Raw genomic sequence first — 13664 nt, 5'->3', positions numbered from 1 at the left:
TGAGAAATGGATAGGGTTTGAGGGGTATTGGAAAATTAAAAAGGAAAAGAAGAGTGTGAGCCGTTGATCTGTTAGATCAACGGCTGGGATTAAAAGGGGGCCGGGTGGGTTATTTTAAAGGGTCGTGGGTCTGGTAATTTTAGAAATTAGGTCGGGTAATGAGATTTGAAATTGGGTTTAATTGGGGTGCCAAATCCGACCAGAATTAAAAAATGAAATGGGCTAACATTTAAATAGCCACTTTTTCCCTTGTTTAATTTATAAAAAATAGTAAAATAATTTCTGGAAGAAAATTAAAGGTACTAAAATGATTAATAATATATAATTATGAAAATAAAAATACTGGAGTCAATTTTATATTTATAAACACAATTAAATCTTAAAATAGGCTAATATTGCAATTATATGCAATTTAGCTTAAAAATACTAAATAAATTTGTAAAAATATGCAAAAATTATGGTAGATATATTTTAGTATAAATATAAGAATATAATAAGTTAATTGCCAAAATGATAATTTTGGGAATAATTATTGGTGTTTTCTTGATAAAATAGCGCAATAAATTGATTTAAAAAATTAATGAAAAATAAGAAAACTCTTGGGCATACTTATATATGCATACATATGCTATTTGAAAGGTATTTTTCATGTGAAAAATATACAGGGAAAAATTGGGTACCAATAGTGATCTCGTGAGTGAATGAGTGTTCTAAATTGGTAACTTTTACCCGATTCCGAGATATGGGCCCGGGGAGGATTTTTGGGTAGTTTACTATTTTATCGTCTTATCTTTAAATTCATTAGCTAAACTAGTTATTTGTAGTTTTATTTATGTTATGTAATTGATTTGATTAGATTTGGGCCATTCGGAGTTGGATACTCGTGGAAAAAGTGTGATATCAGATTAATTTGAGCTTGGTTCGAGGTAGCTTGCCTAACCTTATATGGGGGAACTCCCCTTAGGATTTTGGTACTGTTGTTATATGAATGTTGTGTACGTGAGGTGACGAGTGCGTACATGTTCTAATTGTTGAAAATCCCCATTTTTCGTTATGTAAATATCTATGTTTTCCTTTAAATTGAGCAAATACTAGTGTATGAAGCCTCCTGTTTAGCTTAGGAAAGCATGCTTACATGACTTAACTGTCTTACCTGCTTTAATTGCTTACTTGAACTTTCTGTAGCATGTTTAAGGTATAAATTACCTGTTTATTTGATACAAACTTGAATAGAACTGTAAATTTCCTTCTTGAGACTGTTGTGTATATGGATTTGTTTGTGTATTTACTTTGGGACTACGGAACGGTATTTCGGGAGATCCCCCTGCACATTTATATTTGGGACTATGGGACGTTATCCTAAGAGACCCCTGTACTGGATATTTACTTTGGGACTATGGAAGGGTATTTCGAGAGATCCCCCTGCACATTTACTATTTGGACTACGGGACAGTATCTTGGGAGATCCTCTATACATTTACGTTTGAGACTACGGGACATTATCCTGGAAGATCCCATGTTGCTATCTCTGTGTACTGAGTTATTTCTTTCTGTGATTTCATCTTTATTGACTGTTAGTATCTTAATTATGCTGTCACTTTTATTACTGTTTTACCTTGTTATATATATCCCCAGTAGGGCCCTGACCTGATCTCGTCACTACTCGACCGAGGTTAGGCTTGGCACTTACGGGGTACCATTGTGGTATACTCATGCCCTTTCCTGCACATGGTTTTCGTGTGCGGATCCAGGTTCTTCTACTCAGCCATACTATTCGTGAGGCGAGGTGATCCAGAGACTTCGAGGTATATCTTCCGCGTCCGCAGACCTAGAAGTCCCTCTTTATTCTCTCTTCAGTTATAGACTTCTTGTATTTTCCTTTGTTTAGACTTCTGGAGTTAAAACACTATGTATTTTCTTTAGCTTGTGATTCATGAGATTTCAGGTTTTGGGAGTGCTATGTTCAGTCGAGAGTGTTATTATTTTATATGCCGAGCAGCATTTTAAACTCTTTTATCATACTTACCTGTTAGTTGGCTAGTTTTGTATTTTCAATTAATTTTTCCGTAAATTATTAGGCTTACCTAGTCGTAGAGACTAGGTACCGTTACGACAGTTCACGAAGGGAGAACTTAGGTCGTGAAAGTTCCGTTAGGTCCGAATGGTAATTTTGGATTTGGACGTATGCTCAGATTTTCATTCAGGTGTTCCTAGAAGATTTTGACCCTATTTGGCGAAAGTTGACAATTTAATGGATTGGAAAGTTCATAAGTTTGACCAAGAGTTGACTTTGATGATACCGGGCTCAGATTGTTGCTCCGAAAGTTGGAATATATTTGTTATCTCATTTGAAGCTTTTGTGCAAAATTTGATGTGATTCCGAGTTGTTAAGACGTGTTCAGCATAAGTTTGGAATTTGAAAAAATAAAATTGTTCATTAAGCTTGAATTGAGGTATGACTCGCCGTTTTGATATTATTATGTGTGATAAGAGGTCTCGAGTAGGTTCATGTTATATTTTGGGACATGTTGTATATTCGGACGGGGTCACGGCAGTATTGCGTGATTTTCGGGATAGTTTCGAACCATTTTTTAGCCCTTTTAGGTTGCTAGTTTTGGCTACAGCGGCGTGAATCGCGATCCCGGACATTTGGGACGCGTTCACAAAGAGCAATTTGCTGTTTGGACCTTGTGAATCGCGATTGAGGTAGCCTTTTTTTGCGTTCGCGTAGAAGAATTTCTGTTGTCACAGATCTGACTTTGGAAGCTTAGTTCCTGCAATCTATACAAAAATTTGGAGATGATCCAAAAATGGATTTGTAGCCCTTTATTTCTTGATTTCAGAAAATTAGACAATTTATCATTTGGAGTTATATACAAAATGTTATGGCCATTACACTATATGCTATCTAGAAAGAGTTTGTAGGTTTAATGGAGTTTATGCATCGCGATCGCGGGGCTTCATGGCCGCGATCGCGAAGGGTAAAATTGTGCTCGATATTTTTTGAATCGTGGTCATGAGATTGGTGACCGCTATCACGAAGAAAGACGATTGGCAGTGCATTAAAACATCCTATTTCGGGATTTTGAATTTATTTTCTTCACTTTTTGAGTTTTTGGAGCACAAGTAATGCGATTTTGGAGGAGATAAATACCCAAATTTTGAGGGTAAGTAATTTTATCTTTATTTTGATTATATATTTTATTTTCACATGAACTATTACACCTAAATCAGGGATTTGAAGAGAAGAAATTGGAGGGTTTTTTACTTGAACTTAAGAGAATGAATTTTGGAGTTTTGAACATGACATTGAGGTCGAATTTGGATGAAACATATATAGTTATACTCGTATTTGAATGGGTTGTAAGATTTTTTTTAATTTTGTCGGGTTCTATGGTGAGGGCTCGAGTTAACCTTTTGGTTGACTTTGAGTATTTGATTAAATATTCGACCTTTAACGTTTCAGTTTGATTCTTTTGGCAATATTTGATATTATTGAGTTGCTTTTGGATAGTTTTGAGCCGTTCAGAGGTCGATTCGCGCGGAATTGCATTTTTAAAGTATTATTTTGTCTTGCTTGAGGTAAGTCTCTTAGCTAAACTTGGTTGAGGCACTAGTTGCCTGAGTTATTTGTGATAACTACATGCTATGTGTGACGCATATTTGTGGTATTGAGCCTATATGCATAGGCGTAGGCATTCGGTATTTCGGTTCGGTATTTAAGAATTTCGGTTCAATATTTCGGTATTCGATTTATCAATTGTATATACCAAATATCGTATCAAATTATTTCGGTACGGTTCGGTATTTTTTATTTTGGTTCGGTACGGTTTCGGTTTATTAATCGCTAAATAAGCAACAATAATTCACAGTTGCAGCAGTAAGCAATTAAGCAATAAGCTAATACCAAAGCCCTCTTAGACAACGCTAAGAGTAAGCAGCCCTCTCCGTGCACAATTCACTGAATTCACAATTCACTGATTTGAATTCACTGATTCAGTAAATAAAGAAAAGGTCAAAAGGCTGCAATTTAGAAGGGAAACTAAACGAATTACCAACAAAAAGATAGAACTATGTACTTTCAAGAAATAATTTACAAACCAACAACCACTATGATCTGAGGCAATTACACATTTGCATATTGGTTTGTGCCGCAGGAGTATTGCTGCTTCGTTGATACGACACCCCATTCACCTTCTTCATTGATGGTTGAGATGAAGAAGTAACGTTGGTCGTCGATATCGGTTTTGATGTTGGAGTGGAAATTCTTGAAGATTTTGTCACAGGTGATACAATTTTTTTCTTTGTTCCAGCTGATATCCTATCCTCTATCGTTGGATGTACCTAAACATGAACAACAAACAATTGATAATAGGAAATGAAAACTTGAACAATCGACAGATAATTTCTCACACCAATAGTGAGAGAAGTGCCAAAATTCCACCTTTCGAGCTGAATTCTTCAGATTTGGTTTAGGGGTTTTGGCTTTTTTAGCAAAGGAGCTTTTTGCCTCATTATCCACTCGAATCTCTTTCGGATTATCTTGAGATCCTCTTTTAGAACTCTGTTCTTCAACCTTAGGAACCTCTCCATTGTCACTTGTTTCCAAGATTGTGCCTTCCTTTCTAAATTCTAATTCCCTAATGCCTAATCCCTAATTGAATGAAAGACTAGAGAGGGGGACTTATTGGGTTGGGCTGGGGCGGTGGGCATTATATTAGATATACAACTTGGGCTGGGCACTAGGTAGTATAGCTATAGGTCCAACTTAAACTCTTTAAAAATTCGATATTTCGGTATACCAGAATTTCAAGATCCTAATACCGAGGACCGTACCGAAATACCGAAAATGTAATACCGAATTAGACCGAAATACCGAAAAAATCTAAATCGAAATACTAAATTAATTTGGTCCGGTTTGGAATTCGTTTTTTCGAATTTTATATGCCCACCCCTACATATACGTGTACCAGGGTATTTTTCATGCTCGAGATAATATTCAGGCTATAATATGCCTTGAGTTGATTGTTAAGCTTCATGCTGTGATGTTCCTCCTCTTTGTATCCCTTTTTGTGAGCTATTTGATCCATGCTTGAGGTTATATAGAGGTTAATCTCCTAATTCAACCTGATAAATTTCTACTTTTGTGGTGTACGTGTCAGATTGAGCTATGATAGCACACTTTGCACGCTCCTAAGCCATAACACGTTAGTTATACAAATCCAGGAGTATAAAATTTGATGTTCATTGATCATTTACATGTATTCTTGCATATCTGCTTTTTGTATAATACGGTTTGGACTCGTAGCTTATGACCACGCGGGGCGGATGGTGATATTGAGCTTGTGACCATGTCGGATATACTGTGATATTGAGTTGTCCGTGCAGCACGTGAGTTATCCGTGCTGTATGTGGATATGGATCCATCCCCCTAAAGTCACCCTCTCATATTTCTATCTTGATGGTGTACACATGGATTATGAGAAACCAATGGGTTTCTGGTTGATGCGAGCTATAGGAGAGCTGGTTATTAGTTTGGTTTGGTTACTAAGATTCTGATGTGGGCCTGAGAACTGTGATGTGAATTCTATTTGTATCGGGTTGCACGCCGCAATGGATTAATATTGGTTATTGCATTTCTTTTTTTCTTGCAATTTCCTTGGTTGTTACCTGACTTATTTCCATATCTTCCTCATATGCTGGATTTTTGACTAAACAAAATACGTTGAGGAAACTGAGAGACCAAGGTGGTTTTATAGGTGATTTTTCATGATTTTATCATATTTTGTTTTATTATGTACTTCTTGGAATTATGAACTATACAGGTGATAGAGAGTATCATATAATTCTTACTTCTATTACTTCGCCAAGGTTAGTTATGATACTTATTGAGTACATGGGGTCACTTGTACTCATACTACACTTCTGCACCTTGCGTGCAAATCTTGGAGCTGATGTTGTTGTATATGGAGACAACTGATATTGAAGTTGTACCTGCCTTCCTGATTTAACTTCCACTTGTCCTTGGTAGTTTTAGATTTAAAATCTGTTTATGTACATTTCAGACAGATGTTTTATTTACCTTTATATCAGCTTTGTAAATCTAAGTCTTAGTGGCTCCTGACTTGTACTACCAATCTTTGGAATTTTGTATAGAAGTTTAGTTATTTAAATCATTGACTCTTATTATTCTCAGTTGAGTTGTGCTGATTTTCATTTGGCTTACCTAGTGGGTTGGGTTAGGTGGACTAGATAATTTTTTTGTCATGACAAGTTGGTATCAGATCTCTAGGTTCATAGATTCTACGAGCCATGAGCAAATGTCTAGTAAAGTCTTGTGGATCGGTATGATAATATACATACCTATCTTCGAGAGGCTACAAGGCATGTAAATAAAATTTTCCATGTTTCTTTCCTTATTGTGCGACTTTGATTCAACTTGAAGCGTATCTCTTTGAATTCCTTTACGCAATGTTGAGCACTTGATATCAATTGTGTACGGTATGCAGTGTCATGGATGAGGTGCGAGATGTGTCTATGTGTTGTGGTGTTAGGCCAGTCTAGAGGCCTTGAGGTCAAGTTTGGACCGCAACTTGGGCTCGATGGTTTCAGTTGTGTGAGTATATGCATTTGGACTTATATGTCCGGTAGTGTCCCTAGGAGTGGAACTGATGGCTCAGTGAGTGGTTGGATAGCTATATGATGGGTATTGTGTGACTGCGTGATGAGATTAGATAGTTTGGATGTGATGAGAAGAATTTTGATTGGGATGTGAAAGAACTATGGATGCTCGATTTCTGTTTTGACGTGTTACATTGTCTTAAGTTTTGAGTGTGTTAGGGATCTTTCATATTGATTATGGGATGAAGTAAATTCTTATGTCTTGTTGATGAGCTTCGACTCGGGAAGGTTTAGTAATTGCATAGTGGTTGTGCCTATGATGGGGCGTAGTGAGATGTCAGTTTGAGGCTAGTAGGTATGTTATCTCCTACGGGATGTTCTTGGGTTGTGTGATCCCTATGATGCTTATGTGAAGAGTTTTCTTTCTACCAGTGGGATGTGTATATGCCGCAATTTGAGTTCAAGATGTTTGAAGAAGTTCGCACGACTGTCACGGGGATGGATATGCACTTAGCAGAAAAATTGAGGTATTTTAAGATTTGTGCCACATGAGTGGTAAAGGATTCAGTTGAATTACAGTATGTGATCATGGCAGTTATAGAGTAAGGGTATTGTGGGTTATCATATATGATGTTCTATGGCTTTGACTCAAGTGGGAAAGTTTGTGATCGACGACAAGATTGCATGATTTTGTGTTATATTTGTTTTAGGCTGAGGCATATTTGAGGATCAGTTTTGACTTGAAAAGGTTGGTATTGAGGAGGACTTGAGCAATGGAATTGTTGGATGCACGATGTACTATACTTTATGGGAGTACTGGAAATCTTGTAATGACTCGTGTTTGCTATTCGTGGTGGAGGCAGTATGCGTGGAGTAGGGATTCACTCGGTTGCTTAGAGACGTGGATTACTTCTTGAGGTGTTTGTGTGCTAATAGAGAAAAACTCGTTCGACTAGTTTTGGCAGTTCATTTGAGATTAGAATAGGGTGCATGACTTTTGAGGAGGTTCTAATGGGTTTAAGATTCATATGTGGTATTTGAGGATTCTCAAATTTGTGAATGGCTAAGATTTGAGATTTGCATTGGATGGTGTTGGACTGGCAGTATTTCTGTATCATTATAGATTCTACATTTTAGTATCAGAGAGGTTAAGGATACAATGTTAGATTCACATAAGGTCTCTTCAGAGTAGGTACCTTAGATACGATATTTTTGGGTACTTAAGAGGGAATAAAATAGCTTATGGGCTTTCAGACAATGAGGTTTCATGCTACGATCTCTTTTAATGAGTGTTGGGCTAATGATCGTAGTGTATTACCAAGGAGAAATGTTAACTGGAGGCAAGTCGAAAGTGGTTCGAAGAAATAGATCAGTTTGGTAGTGGTTTGGATAAGCATGGTAATAAAAATGATCGGTTCTTTTGGTGTGGCGAGGCTTTGTAGGTGTGTTGTGGCATTGTTCTTGGGTTTTCCACTGTGTAACTTGGTTGAGTTAGAGGATTCAGTTATGATGGCTTGGTTATGTGCATATGGGTTTCGAAGAGTTCTTGATGGTGTCGACCTCGGCTTGAGATGGATATTTTCTATAAGTATAAGGTGTATATTGCATGTTGTGACTTTTACGCAGATGGGGTCTAGTGGCACATTTTTGACTGATGGAGTATGTATCCTGCTTGTGCTTTAGAGTTGTTAATGAGATTCTCGTACTTTCATATGATGGAATGATGGAATGATGGATGCGGTGCGATGTGTGGGATCGACATTTGCATGTGCGAGGTTACGGTTCAGTTAGAAGAGAAGGTCATGAGTTCTAGATAGAAATGGATAGTTCCAGATGTTTAGAAGAATGCTGGCAATATTTTGATATCACCTGAGATGAGTATATATTTCAGAAAGGCACACTAAGTTTTGACTTGCAGTTGTTTCACGGGTATTATGGTAATTGCTTGGTTAATCTACTGCTGATGTTCAAAACTTGGCAATGTGGCATGAAATATTTATGGAAGTATTCCTTGCAAAATTATTGTGTATGAGGTATGTGTCCGTCATTTGAGTGGTGGAATTGGGATCAGACATGGAGATTATTGTATTCTTGGGATTTGAGGACTAGGAGGGTTCTTAGATGCAAATTGTTCCTTGGTGGTGAACGATAAACGTATGTTGAGAGGTTGACGGCAGAGTGAATGTGTTAAGGATAGGTAATTGCTATCTTTTGGAAGGTTATTTATCTATTTCGAGACGATTAGAATCGGTTTGGGGGCCCATTGGCAGGCCTAATGAGAGCATGTATGCTAGGTATGACCGGATTTGTTTACTCAGCACAATTATTATTAAGGGTGTGTCATTTGGTTAGAGATGAGCTTATTCATGTTCTGATATATTCCATGTGTTACTCTTTTATGCCACGATAGGTTGTGAGGCTGTTGGCTATTTACACGCATGATGCGGTTTTGGTGGGATTTGTGGCGAAATTCGAGTGAGATAGTTCTTGGGGTGTTAAATGATGGATTGCGCTTTGGTTATGGTTTTCTTGTTGGTAGTATATGGTGCTATACATTTCTCCATGGTTTATGTCCATGTTCTTCATGTGTTTGTTGTTGGTATGCATAAGGTTGTTGATTTTGAGACTCATGGCTTGAGGTATTCCATGTGGACCAGTGTTTGGATTGGGTCACACACCGCCGTAGAGTTATGTTGGGAGATGATCCTTGTTCTTGTTTCGTGTGTTTTCATTCTAATTTGTGTTATGAATTTATAGAATTGCGCCTTGTGGTAGTATTTGTTAAGCTTGCATGACGGTTCCCTCGTTTGATTCTTTTTCCATCATTGGTTACATCCAAGTGTCACTTATTGGGTGCACGAATTTCATGGTATGTAGATCAAGGTGGTGCTGGTGTGGCGTGTCAGTCGAGCAGCTTGTATTGGAGGAGTTAAGGTTATTGTACCTAGAATGAGTGCTAGCAGGGTAGATTAAGGTATGTTTGGATGAGTAATGTCATTAGTCAGCTTAAAATTTGGCAATGGATCTTATCAGGTGAGAAAACTCCACAACTTGTTGATATGATGAGTGGTTATGAGTATCTATATTTTTCTTTCATCATTGGTAGTGTACGAAGGTGCCGAAGTAGGTTTTAATAGATATGAGGTTTGCTATCGGTACCGATTTTGTTATTAAGCATCTATTCTGGTCAAAAGTTATTGCTTTGAGTATTTGAGTTATGTGGTATATCATATGATTACATGGCTATGGTTTAATATTTCTTGTTCAGACTTATACAGTGTATATATATAAGAATCGGGTCTTATAATAAATTCTGGATATTGGAGATTGGGTTCTAAGGTATGTGGACTAAGGTTGAAGTAAGGATTTTTAGTTAGGTGTGTTGTTGTACTTATATGGAATATGGTGACGTGGGATCACCCATGGTTATGTGTATGATGAGTTTATACAGTGATTCGACGGCTTTGTAACGACTCTTGGCACGTTCGAGGAAGAACCTATGTTTAAGTGGGGGAGAATGTAACGACCCGACCGGTCGTTTTGAGCATTTGCATCTCATTTAGTGATTAGAGCTCCTGAGTTGCTTCACATGATGTATTATGACTTGCGTGTATAGTCGATTTTGATTTTTGAGTGGTTCAGGATTGATTTGGAAGAATTACTCTCTTTTGGAAGCTTTAAGTTGGAAGAGTTGACAAAATTTGACTTTTGTATATTAACCTCGGATTGGAGTTTTGATGATTCCGTTACGTCCGGATAGTGATTATGAACTTAAACGTATACCGGATTTGTATTCGGATGTTCCTAGAAGGTTTTGGCCATTTTTTGAGAAAGTTGGCAATTTGAAGGTTTTGAAAGTTCATATATTTTACCGAGAGTTGACTTTAATGATATCAGACTCAAATTATTTATCTAGAAGTTGGAATATGTTTATTATGTCATTTGAAACTTGTGTGAAAAATTTGAGGTGATTCCGAGTTGTTTAAATGTGTTCGGCGTAAGTTTGGAATTAGGAAATTTGAAATAGTTCATTAATCTTGAATTGAGGTGTGATTCATCATTTTGATGTTATTATATGTGATTTGAGGCCTCGAGCAGGTCCGTGTTATGTTTTGGGACTTGTTGGAATGTTCGGACAGGATCTCAATGGGCTCGGATGAGATTCGGGGCAGTTTTTGACCATTTCTAGGCCCTTTCCAGTTGCTTGTTTTTGGCTACAGGGGTGTGAATCGCGACCGCAGACCTTTGGACCATGTTGCGAAGAGAAAATTACTGTTTGGGCCTTGTGAATCGTGATTGCGGTAGCCTTTTTCGCGATCGCGTAGAAGAATTTCGGTTGTCACGGGGCTAACTTTAGATGCTTATATCTTGTAATCTATAAAGAATTTTGAGGTCATCCAAAATAGAAAGTTATAGCCCTTTGTTTGTAGCTTTTGGAAAATCAAACCATTTATCATTTGGTGTTGTGTACTAAAAGTTATGGTCGTTAAACTGCATGTTGTTTGGAAAGAGTTTGAAGGTTTAATAGAGTTTGTTCATCGCAATCGTAGGGCTTCATGGCCGAAATCACGAAGGATTAAACTGTGCTATTTTTTGAATCACGATCGCGAGATTGGTGACAATGATCGCGAAGAAGGACAACTGGTAGTGCATTAAAACATCCAATTTTACGATTTTTAGTTCATTTTCTTCACTTTTTGAGTTCTTGGAGCACAAGTAAAGCGATTATAGAGGAGATGAACAACCAAATTTTGAGGGTAATTAATTTTATCTTTGTTTTCATTATATATTTTATTTTACATGGATTATTACATCTAAATCAAGGATTTGAAGAGAAGAAATTGGAAGGTTTTTTACTTGAACTTAAGAGAATGAATTTTAAGGTTTTGAACATGAAATTGAGATCAACTTTGGATGAAAATTATATGGTTAGACTCGTATCGATTGGGTTGTCAGAATTTTTGAATTTTTTCAGATTCCAAAGGTGCGGGCCCAGGTTGACTTTTTGGTTGACTTTGAGTATTCGATTAAAAAATCGACCTTTATCATTTAGATTTGATTCCTTTGGCATTATTTGATATTCTTGAGTTGCTTTTGGATAGTTTCGAGCCGTTCATAGGTCTATTCAAGCGGTATGTCATTTCTAGAGTATTATTTTAGCCTGCTTGAGGTAAGTGTCTTACCTAAATTGGGTTGAGGCACTAGTTGCCTGAGTTATTTGTGATAGCTACATGCTATGAGTAGCGTATATGTGTGGGGTTGAGACCACATGCATGCACGGGGTATTTTTCATGCTCGCAATAGTATTTAGGCTATAATATGCCTTGAGTTGATTGCTAAACTTCATGTTGTGACATTCCTCATATTTGTACCCCTCTTTGTGAGAAATTTGAGCCATGTTTGAGGTTATATAGAAGTTAATCTCCTAATTCAACTTTATGAATTGCTACTTTCCTGACGTAATTGTCTGATTGTGATGTGATAGCACAATTTCCACATGACTAAACCATAGCTTGTCACTTATACCAGTCCAGGAGTATGAAATTTAATGTTCATTGATCATGTACATGTATTCTTGCATATCTGCTTTCTGTGTGATATGGTTTGGAGTGGTAGCCTATGACCATGCCAGGCAGATTGTGATATTGAGCCTGTGACCACATCGGGCTGGCTGTGATATTGAGCCTGTGACTATGCTGGGCAGATTGTGATATTGGCTCGTGAGTTTTTTGTGCAGCACGTGAGTTGTTTGTGCAGTTGATGTTATTAGCATCTAAGTTGTCCGTGCAACACGTGAGTTGTTCGTGCAGCATGTTGATATGGATCCATCTCCCTAGGGTCACCCTCTCATATTTGTTTCTTGATGGTGTACACGTGAATTGTGAGTAACTGGCAGGTTTGTGGTTGATGTGAGCTCTGGGAGAGCTAGTTATTAGTTTGGTTTGGTTATTGATATTATGATGTGGGCTTGAGATCCATGATGTGAATTCTATTTCAAAGCGGTTGCATGCCGCAATGGACTGATATTTGGTTATTGCATTTCTTCTTTACTTGCAATTTCCTTGGTTATTACCTGACCTATTTGCTTATCTTCTGTATATGCTGGATTGTTGACTAAGCAAAATACGTTGAGGAAACTGAGAGACCAAGGTGGTTTTATATGTGATTTTTTATGATTTTATCATATTTTTTTATTATGTACTTGTTGGAATTATGAACTGTACAAGTGATAGCGAGGATCATTTAAAATTCTTACTTATATTACATCACCAAAGTTAGTTATGATACTTATTGAGTACATGGGGTCGGTTGTACTCATACTACACTTCTGCACCTTGCGTGCAGATCTTGGAGCTGATAATGTTGTGTATGGAGGGAGCCGATATTGAAGATGTACCTGCCTTCCAGATTTAGCTACCACTTGTCTTTGGTAGTTATATATTTAAATTCTATTTATGTACATTTCAGACAGATGTTGTATTTACCTTCATATCAGCTTTGTAAATCTAAGTCTTTGAGGCTCATGACTTGTACTACCAATCATTGGGATTTTGTATTGAAGTTCAATTATTTTAATCATTGACTCTTATGATTCTCATTTTTGTGTTGACTATCATTTGGTATACCTAGTAAGTTGGATTAGGCGACATCACGACTAGATTGATTTTGAGTCGTGACAGGAGGAGGAGGAGGAGGAGGAGGAGGAGGAGGAGAGTATCACGACCCAAAATCCCACCAAAGGTCGATCGGCACCTAGCCTCGAATACTAGGTATGCCAACATGCAATAAAGATCCAATCAAACGAAACAACATATAAAAATAATAGAAATAGTATAAATAGCAGATTAAGTCTTTAACAATAGATAGCAAATGATACTTAAACATCAAATACCCAAAACTAGGTAGTACGGAGTCATGGGCTCTAAAATTGAATACAAGAGAATATCTCAATAACACAATATTAAAAATAATGTATGAATAACAGTAAGAAAGATAGGAAAAATGGGACTCCAAGGTCCGCAGGTGAACATGCAACACTACCT

At 37.2% G+C, this 13664-nt stretch overlaps 1 long non-coding RNA gene across 1 annotated transcript; it reads right to left on the bottom strand.

The window, feature by feature from the left end:
- Positions 1-4051: 4051 nt before the first annotated feature.
- On the bottom strand, positions 4052-4984 carry LOC107820608 (uncharacterized). The gene is made up of 2 exons (XR_001655957.2): positions 4445-4984; positions 4052-4344 (listed from the first exon to the last, which is right to left on the bottom strand). It is a non-coding gene; the product is annotated as an uncharacterized LOC107820608 (long non-coding RNA).
- Positions 4985-13664: the final 8680 nt, after the last annotated feature.

Source organism: Nicotiana tabacum, chromosome 10 (genome assembly GCF_000715075.1).
Source record: "Nicotiana tabacum cultivar K326 chromosome 10, ASM71507v2, whole genome shotgun sequence".
Classification (NCBI taxonomy): Eukaryota; Viridiplantae; Streptophyta; class Magnoliopsida; order Solanales; family Solanaceae; genus Nicotiana; species Nicotiana tabacum.
The sequence above is the reverse complement of the archived record's forward strand: the minus strand, read 5'-3'. Positions and strand labels throughout refer to the sequence as shown.